Raw genomic sequence first — 15,379 nt, forward strand, 5'->3', positions numbered from 1 at the left:
AAAATGTCAGGGACATGTAGTTTATGGAGGGAGAGAAAGTGTTGTTGAAGGTTTCAACCATGAAGGGTGTGGTGAGATTCGGTAAGCGAGGTAAGCTTAGTCCAAGGTAATTAGGCCGTTTAATGTTCTTAAGCATGTTGTAAAAGTGGCCTATGAATTGGGTTTACCTCCAAGTTTATTCGAAGTGCACTAGTGTTTTATGTGTCTATGCTAAAGAAATATCATAGTTATGGAAACTATATTATTCGCTGGGATTCAGTCTTGCTTGATGAAAATTTGTCTCATGAGGAGGAGCCTGTAGCTATTCTTGATAGAGAGGTCCGCAAGTTGAGGTAAAGGTAGATTGTATCTGTGAAGGTTCAATGGAAGAATCGTCCAGTTGATGAGTCCATTTAGGAGACTGAGGCGGATATATGTGGAAGATATCCATATCTGTTTGTTGAGTTAGGTACCATTTTCTACCCTTGCTCTTCTTTTGACCGTTCGAGGATGAACGGCGGGTAAATTGGTATTTGTTGTAACGACCCATTAGGTCGTTTTGAAAACTAGAGCTTTTTATTTCATAAAAGACTCATCCCATAAATTTTTAATGGGTATTTTGGACTATTCGATAACTATGGTTATTTAATTGGGGTGAATTTAGATAACTTATTTAATTAGTGGGCTAAATTTATAATTTATTTAATACCTTATACCACTTGGCCATATATATTAAAAATAGGTTAGTGAATTTATCACTTTTAGTTCATATTATTTTTTTAGAAAAAACAAAAGGGTAACCTCCGTAAAGGAGTTCCCAGATATGGCACAACCAAAGCGGCATTAAAAGATAGGTATCAAACTTTTTTTCAATTGAACAATGCATTACATATTGGGAAATCATGTCATCATTAGTGCTTGGCTGAATTTAAAGGAAATTCAAATTAAAATTCCAAGTGTTGCAATATGAGTTCAATTTGTTGTGACAATTTTGTTGGTTAATTGTTAAGAAATGATGCCAACGATTGGGGCTAATAAATAATAATTGGGTAATGATTGTTTGGAAGTAATATAGAGAAATATAGAGTGAATGGATTGAGTTGGTGTTGTTTCAGCAAACTAATAGACTATTTTGTATTCGGCTTTGATAAATCTTTTTAATTTTCTTACGATTATCACATTATGGTTCATGTTTTGAAATGCTGAGGTAGGTAATTAAATATTAGGTATATTGTATTATATTAATACAATTAAATCTATGATATTAGAGTAATTGAGACTTAACCCTTGCTTAAAATTTAGGAATTTGATTATAGATTTGGATGGGTTAGTGAGTTTAGGCTAGATATATAGTAATATAGGTGTCTACAAACTCGGGTACCTAAGAATATTCTATATTTGATAGATTGGAAAAGTTTTGAGGCATCAACGAAAGGAAAGACATCAGTGAATTAGCTTGTTTGACTTCAGTTCTTCGGTTAAGGTAGGTTATGGTTTATTCTATATAATAGAAAGACTCTTAATAGTGATTGATAGTTATTGAGTAATATTGTGAAGTTTTCTATACATTTAACTGTTGTGGTTTGGTTGATTAATATGTTGTTGTGAATGGTCTGAAATCCATAATCTTGGACTTGTTCTATCAAAGTGATGCCTTGAATAAAGAAGGTTTGATGAAATATTGTTAATGAAGTGGAAAGTGATGATAAAAAATGATAAATTAATTATATTATTGGATTGGGTGTCACATTCAGACATGGTATATTTGGATCGGGTGTCACATTCCGACATGGTATATTTGGATCGGGTGTCACATTACGACATGGTATATTTGGATCGCATGTCACATTCCAACACAGTATATTTGGATCGTGTGTCACATTCGGACATGTTACATTTGGATCATGTGTCATATTTTGACATGGTACATTTGGATCGGGTGTCACATTATGACACGATATTATTGGATCAGGTGTCACATTCTGGCATGGTAATATTAAAGGAAAACATATTAAAATCACTTAATATTATCCAATCTCAAATAACTCATTTCCCAAAAGATCATGGTATGGAGGACTGAATCCTCATGTATAATCTTGATATTATTGATTGATGTTGTAATTTTTCATTGTGTTGTCACTTGATATTGATCTTGTTTGGTTTCCACTTGTTAAGTGCTATGGTTGATTTCCTGCTATTACTTTATGCATAATGATTTCTATATTGAGTCGGCCTATAATACCTACTCATTATATATTTCTCCGTACTGATCCCTACTTATATTTTTCTTTATTTTATTTTGTGGAGTGCAGCGAGTGTTCCATCGACTTCGACTAGACCTCAACTCTATTTAGTGTCCAGCACATCAAGTTCCAAGATGAGCTATTCCTTCTAATTCGTGTTTGATTCTCTTGAGCATGGCATGATGTCCTTAGTTTTCTGACACATTAAGTTATTTATTTATTTTGGTGTGTGATATTTTCAGACTAAGTATTTTAAAATTAGATGTCCTTGAAGTGATGACTTTCAGGTTTTTGGAATGATATGTAATAGACCTTAGTGGATTGTTGTTTTTTACTTCCGTAAGTTGGTCTTCCACATTATTATCGTATTTTATAAGTTGAACAGCTAATATAAGTTGGGGTTGTATCGTTGTTTCTCCCTCCTAGGAGGTTAAGTGTGGGTGCCACTCATGACCAATTTTGGTTTGTGACAGAAAACTCATAAAAGTCCAAGAATATAGCATAGCTAGAAGGAAGTAAGGCAACATAGAATCCTTACACATATCAGTATTGGCGTGTCTGTATCTAGTTAGTTATTGATTAGCAGTGTTGGCATCATCATGCTTCTCTTACTTATATAGTTTCTATTTTAGCTCGGACAGTCTATGATACCTAGTGATTACCTAATATTTTGGTATTCATACTACACTTCTGTATTTCTTTCTTATGCAGTACCTATACGAGCCATCCCCGTTGATTCCATATCTCTAGGAAGTACTTGATTTTTTGATAGAGGTGGAGGGGTGAAGCCAGATAACTTTCCTAAAGAGACAACATTTAAGAAGTTTCGTAAGAGAGGAGAGTTTAGTGGTTCTTACTCCAGAGGACAGAGTTTTGGAGATTATTTGGCCTGTCCTATTCAGTCTTCTTTGCAGGTTTCAGATAGGGGTCCATTAAATACTAATCATCCTTTTTCTAATTTTTGGGGTTATCTTCAGTCTTCCTTGTCTTAATAAAGACCCACTCTTAACCCTAAGACTTGTTACGAATGTGGTGAGCCTGGACATATCAGAAAATATTATCCAAGGAAGAGTCAGGCTTGGAATAATCAGGGTTATAGATCCCCAACAACTAGAGATGGAGGTGGCAGCTATGGTATGGGCCATCATTCTAGAGGACGTGGTGGCCAAAGTTGTGGTGGTCGTCTGTCTGGCTGGGGTGGCGGGCAGGTTAGAATTACTAGAGTACAGCCCAACAAGGAAAATGGTCAGACAGGTGACAGAGCCCATTGTTATGCTTTCCCCAGGAGATCAGAGGCAGAGGCATCAGAAGCTAATATCACAAGTACTCTTTTGGTCTGCGATCGCATGACTTTTGCATTGTTTGATCCTAGATCAATATTTTTTATATATCTTCCGTATTTACTGATGGACTTAATTTACATTATGACTTACTTGACATGCCTATTGTGTTTTTACTCTTTTTGGTGAGTCTGTGCTAGTTAAGAAAGTGTATGGGTCTTTCCTTGTGACTTTTGTGGGGATCGGAACTTATGTAGATTTGATTATTCTAGAGATGGTTGACTTTGATATAATCCTGGGTATGACTTGGCTTTCTCTAAATTTTTCTATCTTAGATTGTAATACTAAGACTGTGACATTAGCTAAGTTTGGGATGGATCAATTGGTGTGGGAGGGTGACTATCTTCCTTCCCCAATTTGAATTATCTCTTTTCTTTGTGTTAAGAGGTTGGTGAGCAAGGGTTGTTTAGCCTTCCTAGCACATCTCATGGATGATTGTTTTGAAGTGCCATCGATTGAGTCTATTTCGATAGTACATACGTTTTTGGATATTTTCCCTGCAGACTTACCTAGTATGCCACCTGAGAGGGATATTGATTTTTATAGCGACCTGGAGCCGGGAACTATCCCCATTTTTATTCCATATTATAGAATGGCCCTAGTTGAGTTGAAAGAGTTAAAGGCCCAACTTCAGGAGTTGTTGGATAAAGGTTTTATTAGACTGAGTGCCTCTTCTTGGGGTGCTCCAGTTTTATTTGTAAAGAAGAAGGATGGTAGCCATCGTATGTGCATAGACTATAGGCAGCTGAACAAGGTGACTATTAAAAATAGATATCTTATTTCTCGCATTAATGACTTATTTGATCAGTTTCAGGGTGCTTGTATTTTCTCAAATATTGATTTGAGGTTCGATTATCATCAACTGAAAATACGGGCAGTAGATGTACCAAAGACTACTTTTCGAACTAGGTATGGGAACTATGAATTCTTGGTAATGCCTTTTGGGCTTACAAATGCACTTGCTGCTTTCACGAATTTGATGAATGAAATCTTTAAGCCATATTTAGATCTCTTTTTTATTATTTTTATTGATGATATATTGATCTACTCAAAGAGCAGAAAAGAACATGAAGAACATTTGAGGATTGTACTAGGATTGTTAAGGGAGAAAAGGCTATATGCCAAATTCTCCAAGTGTGAGTCTATCTTAATTCAGTGTCCTTCTTGGGGAACGTGGTTTCTATGGATGGAGTGATGATGGATCCCAAAAGATTAAAGTAGTGAAGAGTTGGGAAAGACCCACTAATGTCTCAGAGGTAAGGAGCTTTGTTGGTTTGGCTAGATACTACCGACGGTTCGTCAAGGGATTTGCTTCTATTGCTTCTCAGCTGACCAATATGACCAAACAGAATGTTCCATTTATGTGGTCGGATGAGTGTGAAGAGAGATTAAGAAACTCAAGAACTTATTGACTACTGCACCGATTATTGCCTTGCCAGTAGAAGGTCAGAATTTTATTATTTATTATGATGCATTATATTCTTATTTAGGTGCATTTCTAATGCAGGAGAAGAATGTAATCGCCTATTATTCAAGGCAATTGAAGGTGTATGAACATAATTACCCCACTCATGATTTGGAGTTGGCTGCAGCTTTATTTGTATTGAAGCAGTTGAGACATTATCTATATAGCGTAAATTTTGAAGTGTATACAGTTCACCACAGTTTACAACATGTGTTCACCTAGAAAGGCTTGAATTTGAGGTAGAGGAGGTGGATGGAATTACTAAAGGACTATAATATCACTATTATTTATCACCCAGGAAAAGCTAATGTAGTGGCTGATGCCTTGAGCAGAAAAGCAAGAAACATGGGAAGTTTAGCTCATTTGCAGGTTTTCAGACGTCCATGGGCTAGAGAGGTTCAAACTCTGTCTAATGAATTTATGAGGCTGGAAGTACCTGATAAAGGAGGATTCTTGGCCTATATGGAGGCAAAATCTTCTTTCCTTGACAAGATTAAAGGAAAGCAGTTTGATGATGAGAGGCTGAGCCAAATTTGTGATATGGTCTTGTAGGAAGAGGCCAAGGAGGCTATGATCGATGAGAAAGGTGTCTTGAGGATTAAGGGATGTGTATGTGTGTCCTATATTGATAATTTTATTTAGACTATTCTTGTAGAGGCTCACAGTTCGAGGTACTCTGTACATTCTGGTGCAACTAAGATGTATTGCGATCTGAGACAGCATAATTAGTGAAGTAGAATAAAATGTTACATTGTTTATTTTGTTGCCCATTGTCCAAAATGTTAGTAGATATGAGCACCAAAGGCCTAGAGGGACACTTCAAAGAATGCCTATTCCGGAATGGAAGTGGGAAAGGATTTCAATGGATTTTGTGGTTGGTCTTCCAAAGATATTGGGTAAGTGTGATTCAATATGGGTGATTGTTGATAGGTTAACTAAGTCTGCTCACTTCATTTCAATCAAGGTGACTTATGATGTAGAGAAGTTAGCCAAACTCTTTATCCGTGAGATTGTTCGATTACATAGATTTCCAATTTCTATCATATCAAATAGAGGTAACTAATATAATTCTAACTTTTGGAGGACCTTGTATGCTGAGTTAGGTACTAGTTTAGATCTTAGTAATGCATTTCACCTATAGACTGATGGGCAGTCTGAGAGGATAATTCTAGTGCTGGAGGATATGCTTCGTATATGTGTGATAGATTTTGATGGTCATTGGGATCAATTCCTACCCTTCGCAGAGTTTTCGTACAATAATAGCTATCACTCGAGTATTGATATGGCTGCGTTTGAGGCATTGTATGGGAAGAGATGTAGGTCTTCTATTGGTTGGTTTGATGCCTTTGAGGTGATACCTTGGGGAACTGATCTTTTGAAGTAATTATTAGAGAAGGTAAAATTCATTCATGAGAAGCTTCTAGCAGCTCAGAGCAGGCAAGAAGAGCATGTAGACCGAAAGGTTAGGGACATGGAGTTTATGAAGGGAGAGCAAGTATTGTTGAAGGTTTCACCCATGAAGGGTGTAGTGAGATTTGGTAAGGGAGGTATGCTCAGTATGAGGTATATTAGGTCGTTTGAAGTTCTTAAGCATGTCAGAGAGGTGGCCTACGATTTGGCTTTACCTCCAGATTTGTTCGGAGTACACCCAGTGTTCCATGTGTCTAGCTAAAGAAATATTATGGTGATGAAAACTATATTATCTAATGGGATTCGGTCTTGCTTGATGAGAATTTATCTTATGAGAAGGAGCCTATAGTTATTCTTGATAGGGAGGTCTGCAAGTTGAGGTCAAGGGAGATTGCGTCTGTGAAGGTTCAATGGAAAAATCATTTGGTTGAGGAGTCCACTTGGGAGACTGAGGTGGATATGCATGGAAGATATCCATATCTGTTCGTCGAGGTATCCTTTTCTACCCATGCTCTTCATTTGACCGTTAGGGGAAGAACGACGAGTAAATTGGTATCTGTTGTAATGACCTATGAGGTCATTTTGAAAACTAGAGCTTTTTGTTTCATAAAAGACTCATACCATAAATTTTAATGGGTATTTTGGACGATTCGATAACTATGATTATTTAGTTGAGGGATAACTTTAGATAACTAACTTAATTGGTGGGCTAATGTGATAATTTAGTTAATATATTATACCACTTATTTTGTATTTATTAGAATAAGCTAGTAGATTTTGTCACTTTTAGTACATGATTAATTGAGAAAAGAAAATAAAAAGAAGAAGAGAAGCGTTTGGCGAAAACTTACCTACGGCATCACACGAGAGCGACTGCTATAGGTAAGCGAATTGACGTCTGAATCTTATTAAATGTGTATGCAAAATGATGGTTACAGGTTATAGTAGTAACAAATCTTATATGGTATATGTGGGTAGAGATATTATTATTATTACTATTATTATGGGGAATTGTGAAAAGAGAAAGGGAAAAAAACTCATCAAATAAAATTCATATATTTTTACTACAGTGAAACTTGCATTGAATAAGGACATGTGTTGGTAATTTTATTCCATTGTATGAACTTATCCTTAGAGATATATAATAAGGGGTATGGTTGGAGGTTCTGAAAGAGTTAGTTTCGTGAATTGTTCATAGTTCCTTCGTAGTCTTTTGTTTCTTTCAGATTTCGTTTGTTAGTTATTTATTATATGATGATTCAAGTTTTGATATATTGAGATAGGTAATTGAATAATGTGATATCTTTAGATTCATGATATTGGAGGAATTGAAACTTAACCCTTGCTTAAGATTTAGGAATATGAGATTTGATATATTAGTTGGTATCAAAATTTAGGATTTTGATTATAAATTTGGATGGGTTATTGATTCTAGGATAGATATATAATAATATGGGTTTCTATAGACTCATTTATTTATAAATATTATATATATATTTGATAGACTGAAAACATTTAGATGCATCGAAGAATGGAAAGGCATTAGTGGATTAGCTTGCTTGACTTGGGTTCTTCGGTTGAGGTAGGTTATGGTTTATTCTATATCACAGATAGACTCTTAATAGTGACTGATAGTTATTGAGTAATATATGAAGTTTACTATACATTTAATTGTTGTGGTTTGGATGGTTGATATGTTGTTGTAATTGGTATGAAATTCCAAGACCGTGAAATCCATAATCTTGAACTTACCTTATCAAAGGTGATGCCTTGAATAAAGAAAGCTTGATGAAATATTGTTAATGAAGTGAAATATGATAATAAAAAATGATAAATTAATTATATTTGGATCGGGTGTCATACTTCGACACTGTATATTGAGATCGGGTGTCATATTCCGATATGGTATAATTGAATCGGGTGTCACGTTCTGACACAGTATATTTGGATCTGGTGTCACATTCCTACATGATATTATTGGATCGCATGCTACATTCCAGCACGGTAATATTAAAGAAAAAGAAATTAAAATGACTTAATGCTACCCAATCTCCAATAACTCATTTCCCCCAAAAAGGCATGATGTAGAGGCCTGAGTCCTCATGTGTGATCTTGATATTGTTAACTGGTTATGTAATTTTTTATTGTGTTGTCACTTGATCATGATCTTGTTGGTTGCCACGTGTTAAGTCCTATTATTGATTTTCCGCTATTACTTTATGCATATTGATTTCAATTTTGAGTCGTCCGATGATACCTACTCAGTACATGTTGTCCTATACTGACCCCTACTTGTATGTTTTTTCTTTATTTTATTTTGTGGAGTGCAGCGAGTATTCCATCAGCTTCGACTCGACTACAGCTCTAGCCAGTGTCCAGCACATCAGGTTCTAGGGTGAGCTATTCCTTCTAGCTCGTGTTGGATTCTCTCGGGCATGGCATGATGTTCTTAGTCTTTGACACATTAAGTTATTTATTTATTCTGGTGGTTGATATTTTCAAACTTAGCATTTTAGAATTAAATGTCCTTGAAGTGATGACTATTAGGCTTCGGAAAAATGCATCTAATAGACTTTAGTGGTTTAATTACTTCTTACTCTTATAAATTGAGCTTCCGCGTTATTGTCATATTTTATAAGTTGGGATTTGTATCATTGGTTCTCTCACCTAAGAGGTTAAGTGTGGGTCCCACTCATGGACCATTTTGGGTCGTGATACAACTGCGCAAAATGAGGATAATTTCACTAATATTAAATGAAGGGGTATTTATGAAGTGGGGTCAACAAGTAACTAATGATTCTCTCATAATGTTTTGCAATTCTTTGTGAAACGAAAAATTATTGCATGGGAAGCTATCAGAATTAGAAAAATACGCACCTTTTATGAGTTTTTCATTAGGAGCTGAAGATGTGGTGACTTATCTTTTGTAAAAAAATCAATTCAAATTGGAAATTCAAGTTGTTGCTACGCAAAAAAAAACTCATTTTCTGAGATTCAATCTGCATTACATTGTCGAGAATCAATGATGGTGAATAGAATTATGAAGAAATTGCCTCAAGATCTGGTGATCTATATGCTCTTAAGACTTCTGTTGAAATCTCTTTTGCGATTTAAATGTATCTCTAAAATTTGGTTCACTCTCATCTTATCCGATACTTTCTTTAAACTTCATCTTAATCGCATCACAACCACAAAAGATGAATTCATTCTCTTCATTCGCACCTTCAGAGAAGAACCATATCAATTGAGAAGCATCACTTCTTATTTTTTTTCGGTGATGATAAAAATAACCTTAACAGTCGTTTTCCAGATGTTGATGTGACAGATCTTACCTCTAGTAGTTGTACAATATTTAATGATCTCATCGGTCCTTTCCATGGTTTGATTGCTTTAATGGATTCCTTTATCATCATAATACTTAATCCAGGTATTAGAAAATATTTTGTGATTCCACCGAAGGTGTTGCTTTTGGATTCTACTCAATTGATAATGACTACAAAATTTTTAAGCTTTCAGATGTTTTCTGGGTCCCCCTACGGATGATCGTGGTCCTAGACAGTTCAGAATTGAAATTTATAATATGAGCACTGATTCTTGGCGAGAACATAACATAAAATTTCCCTCAATATGTTTTTCCCATTGCTTTGAGATGTATTACAAGGAAGCAGTTCATTGGTTTACAATAACGAAAAAGTTGGTCAGGATGGTCATTCTTTGTTTCAATATAAGTAGTGTGAGATATTTCACACAATGAAAATGCTTAGTATTTGTACTATTCCCAACGGGCCACGTTACGGGCTTGAAGTCTTAAATAAGTCCCTAGTGCTGATTGGTTACCGTAATTCAATGTGTTCCCTTTGATCCCATAGAAAAAAGTATAACTTACATAAATTCAATAGTGTTAAGAGCCAAATACATCATATCTCTATTATTTTTTAAATTACAAAAATTCCTTATTTTTTGAGACGCTTGGATACAAAAGTCATCTTTCCTAATATATAGTGACGTCTTTAATGCTATTGCGGTAAAAAGGGAAAATTAATGGAAGATCTGTTAATTGAATATTTTGTTACGTTTAAAAAGGAAAAAAGTAAATAAAGAAAGCATAAATTATGGAAAAACTTTATTATCAATGTGATTCAATCCCTGGCAAATTGAAACATGCTAGTACAATTCAAAATTCTTCTTCCCATTCTTCCAAAAAGAAACTCTCATTTTTTGAATCAAAATTATCGACAAATTGTTCTGATACAACATGAACCTGTCGATTTTGAGACATTCCGGAATTTTAAAAAGTGAGGTGAGGTATGAACAATACAAAATTGATGAAATTGTTGTTGGTCAAAATAAGGGAGTTGGTGGTGACTCCGGTAAGGGTTTTGAGTCAAGATCCATGAATGACGCCATTGTTAAAAGTGAAAAAAAGTTACGGGAGTTGGTATAGAGTAAAGAAGAATGTGTAGAAGGATTTTGTCATCACGTTTTTTTGTTTTCAACAAATCAGATTGTTGATTTTATTTTCTATTTTTTGTTGTTTATCTTTTTGTGATACATATAGGTTTAGATTTTTAATGTATCTAATTGTTTTTCTTTCTTAAATTAATGTATCATGCCTTCGTTTCAATATTATGATACATTACATTTTTATCATGCAAAATATATTATGTTCAAATATTAGTTTTGATACATAATCTTAATTTATTAAAATACAAATTAGTATATATCTTGTTCATAGTTATTTATTTGATACGTAACTATTACAGATTTCTCTATTTTTTTACTACAGATACATACACCCTAACTTATTCAACTAGAAGGTTATGTATCTGTAGACATTATCAAATATAATTGTTGATATATAAACACTAATATTTTTATAACAATATTAGTTTGTATCATATTTATAGTTATGTATATGAACAACATTGATAGAACAACTGGTTGATTTTTTTTGATCTTTTGTTATTAATCTTTTTCTGATGCATATGAGTTCTGGATCATAAATTTAAATTTATAATAAATGTATTTGATACATAACAACTACCAGTAATGTATCTATCAAAAATATAACATCTTGTGTGCAACACTTATCTATTTAATGTATCTAGTAGAAATAATGTACTTAACAATTCAAACAAGGTACATAAATATTAATGAATCATGATACATCTATCCATCTTGAGAATACTATTCAAATATAATGTATTATAATGTTGAAACAAAGGCATTATACATTAATTTAAGAATAAAAATAATTAGATACATTAAAAATGTGAATCTATATGCATCACAAAAAGATGAACATCAAAAATCGGCATTCATCCATATGTATGAGCAATTTTTTAAGATTATGAAACCAAAAAAAAAAAAAAAAAACTTAAATGATGGAAAGAAATCTGTCTCTTGAATAACTTGAAATCATTAATTGGAAAGAGAAAATATTTGAAATTCAAAAATGGATTAATAGATGTAACTGTGGAGAGATTTGTGGATTGAGAAAAGGAAGGAAATCATGTGTATGATATTTTGAATTGATGTATCTGGAAAAGGAGATAATGAGAGCAAAAGAAGAGATTTTTGATTGTTTTTGAAACGGTAGGAAAAATAAAAAAATATGGTAAAATAGGGTATGTAGTTAATAATTTTTCCTAGAAAAAAATCTTGACATTTGGATGATGAAGGAGTACGGACAAAGTGAATCTAGGGTTATGAAACACACAATTAGACCCATTCCTATTCCTATTGAATTCCGGCTAGCTATCTGGAAGGATCATTTATTGCTTCTTCATACCCAAAGTGAATTTTTAATCTTCTATGATCTTAATTCTGATGAAGTCAAGGAATTCAATTTAAATGGTGATCTTGCAAGTATGAGAGTTATAAAATAGATGGAAAGCTTAACTATAATTCCAACATTAAGAGAACGTGGCAAACATGTTCAACAATTATAGAACAGTAAATTTTTTAACCTGTTGAATTTAGCATTTAATTTTCAACCGAATCTTCTTCACATTTTTACAACATATTTACGATGCATTTAATTGACGAATTTCACTAATTGACCTTTAATTTTTATTTTTATTTTGGACTTTGCATCTCCTTCTGCAAATTAAAACTAGCGAATGACCCATAAAATTTAAGAATATTTAGCCTGTGTACTTTGTACTATCAAAAAGATTGATAAAACAACTTTTTTTTATGAATAATTTTACTTGTAAGTTGTTTTGGTTGTGTTTATTCCTATCTTAGAAGTTAGAGGTAGTAGATTGGTCAGAGAAATTTGAAATGTTACTTGTGTCTTAACTCTTAATTTTAGTATGAAACCTCTTGCTATGGATGGTCAATGAATTCAAAATTTTAGTCTTTGCTACTCAATCATCATATAAGTTAGACGTAAGGGGTTCGAGTTAGACGTAAGGGGTTCGAGTTACACGTAATGGGTTTTGACAAATTTGACCATTTTATTGATGTGCACGCTGATTAGGGATCGACATGGTACAACATTAAAATTTTTGATATAGTAATTTTAATTTTATTTTTAAAATACTATATCATTACTATATGAAATTATATTTTTGTGCTTCAGTTTGGTATTTTACGATACTGTAAATCGGTGATGATAGTTTGCTCGACTAGGACATACATATACTCTTATAATGAAAAAATATGACTTCAACTTTTCAAGAAACGTTTTAATTATATCTAACACTTTAAAAGTAGAAATATTTAAAGAAAATACAAGTAATTCTTTTTGTTGATCAATTACAAAATTGTAATACACATCACTGTTAGTTAGATGTTGAATATCATATTTGGTATGATATTTGGTATTTATAAAAAGAATACCAAAATATCGAATATCTTACCGAAATAATGTTATATATACAATTCATGTATAATATTATAACACTAACAATTATATAGACTAGTATTAATTCATACAAAACTAATTTTGTGGATGTTGGAGTTAAACGTATGGGGTCCCTATAATTTTTTCCTTTGAGGCAAAACAGCTCAAGGGCTTTAAAAAAAATAACTTATGCATCACCAATAACAATTTACATTATTTGACTAAGTCTAACCTATGTGGTGCTCTATACCTTACTCCTTATGGGAAAAATTTAAAACATATGTCTAATTGGGAATATACATAAACTTTTGCCTATAAAACAAAACTTCTGATCAGTTGTGCGGATCACCGTTTTGAAATGTTTGCCTTATATGGGCAAAAGTCAGAACGTTTGCCTTATGTGATAATTTGTTATGGCAGGCCAAAAAATCAAGACCGTCCCTTATAGAGGCCATTTTTGTAAGAGTGTTCGTATGGGGGGACAAAATATCAATATCAACCCTTTTTATGGCCATTTCTAAACCATCCTAGTATGTTAATTATTGTGTTTCGAGTATTGCACTATTTTGTTGTTGTTTTTTTCTCCCTTCTAGTAGACTTTGCCCTATTTTCTTATTACTTGCTATGTTTTCTTCACTATCTCTAAAATATGGAAAAATCTTTCCAAAGTGAGAGAAGGCCATTCGTCAAGGCCTAGGAATCCGCTGGACATCTCAGCGGTGGGATTTGTTTTTATAGTGGAAATGCCATAAAGCGAGACCCAAGATCCATGATATGAAAATTAAAATTAGAATAACGAGAAAAAGACATCGTGATGTATTCGTAGGTCAATAAATCGTTGGATTTGAAATCCAATTTTGCTATCTTAGGACAGTTAGAGTTACTGCCGTCGTTTACCGGGGCTTCCATTCAAAGCTTTCAGCTCCTTTGATGAGAAATGTAAAAGAAAAAAGAAAACAAATGATCTTTTCCAAGGGGCAGAGGGTATTGAGACATAGGTAGAGAAGTAAGGAAAGATCCCTTTAAAAGCCGCAAGCAAGCTGCGCTGGTCGGAATAACTAAACCAATGCAACAATCAAGAAGGCGATCGACGCAATGATCGGATCGGAATAACTCTTCCTTTTATATCTGGATTTGTTGTACTTGAGAGGAGGGTCTTTTCGAAACAACGTATCTATCTTCACAAGCTAATGATATGATTTGCCTATATTTTATCTTTTCCAGACCCTACTTGCGAGATTTCACAGGGTATATTATTGTTATTGTTGTTCTTGTTCTTCTTATTGTTATTATTGTTCTGAACTTGACCATGGTAAAATATTTTATCACCATGTACTCACACTAAATTATAAATATTTTTTTTGCCTATTTAGTTGTTATTGTCGTGGTTGTTTTCTTTTAATTGTAACTTTTTTTACAAAAAAGTTAGAGTTTTATTTGTGTCTTGTGCTATTTATTGCTTTCCAAATTAAACATGTGTTATTTATGTGAACTCTAAGCACAATATTGTATACTGATTAAAAAAATCAAATTATCTTTTCGTATAGTTATTAAAATAACTTTACATTTGAATTTTTCAGTTAAATCCGGAATCATTGCATCATAAGCAATAAAAACAAATTCAATGAAATTCAAAAATCAATATCTAATAAATTAGAAGTATAGAGCAGTTCCACACATACTAAAAAGGAAACTTTTAGAAATTTACAATCCAACATAAAATATTATCTCATGTACGTAGGTAGTAGTTAATATTATCTAAAATTATTTTTAGAACACACTATAAAGGAAAACTTTTAAAAATATAAAATATTATGTCATGTACGTAGTCTAATATATAATATCATCTAAAATTAAATTTGGAGGAAAGCATTATACATAATGTATCAACCTTATAAAAATGTATAAGAAAGGTGTACGGCGTTTATAGACAAATATAAGCTAAATCGGATAATAAATTAAGCTCAAAATATCTATGACATGACGTAAATATGTTTTCCAAGTAGACATAGACCTTTTCTTTTTCTACTATAAATAGTTGTCCAATGATCTTTCGAAAGGTGCATGAATCAATATAGTAAAATCATTGCAT

General features: G+C 33.1%; 1 pseudogene; it reads left to right on the plus strand.

Moving 5' to 3' along the window:
- The first annotated feature begins 9,462 nt into the window (after window positions 1-9,462).
- LOC129884253 (putative F-box protein At1g50870) lies at window positions 9,463-12,388 on the plus strand (annotated as a pseudogene).
- The last annotated feature ends 2,991 nt before the right edge of the window (window positions 12,389-15,379 follow it).

Source organism: Solanum dulcamara, chromosome 4 (assembly GCF_947179165.1).
Source record: "Solanum dulcamara chromosome 4, daSolDulc1.2, whole genome shotgun sequence".
Classification (NCBI taxonomy): domain Eukaryota; kingdom Viridiplantae; phylum Streptophyta; class Magnoliopsida; order Solanales; family Solanaceae; genus Solanum; species Solanum dulcamara.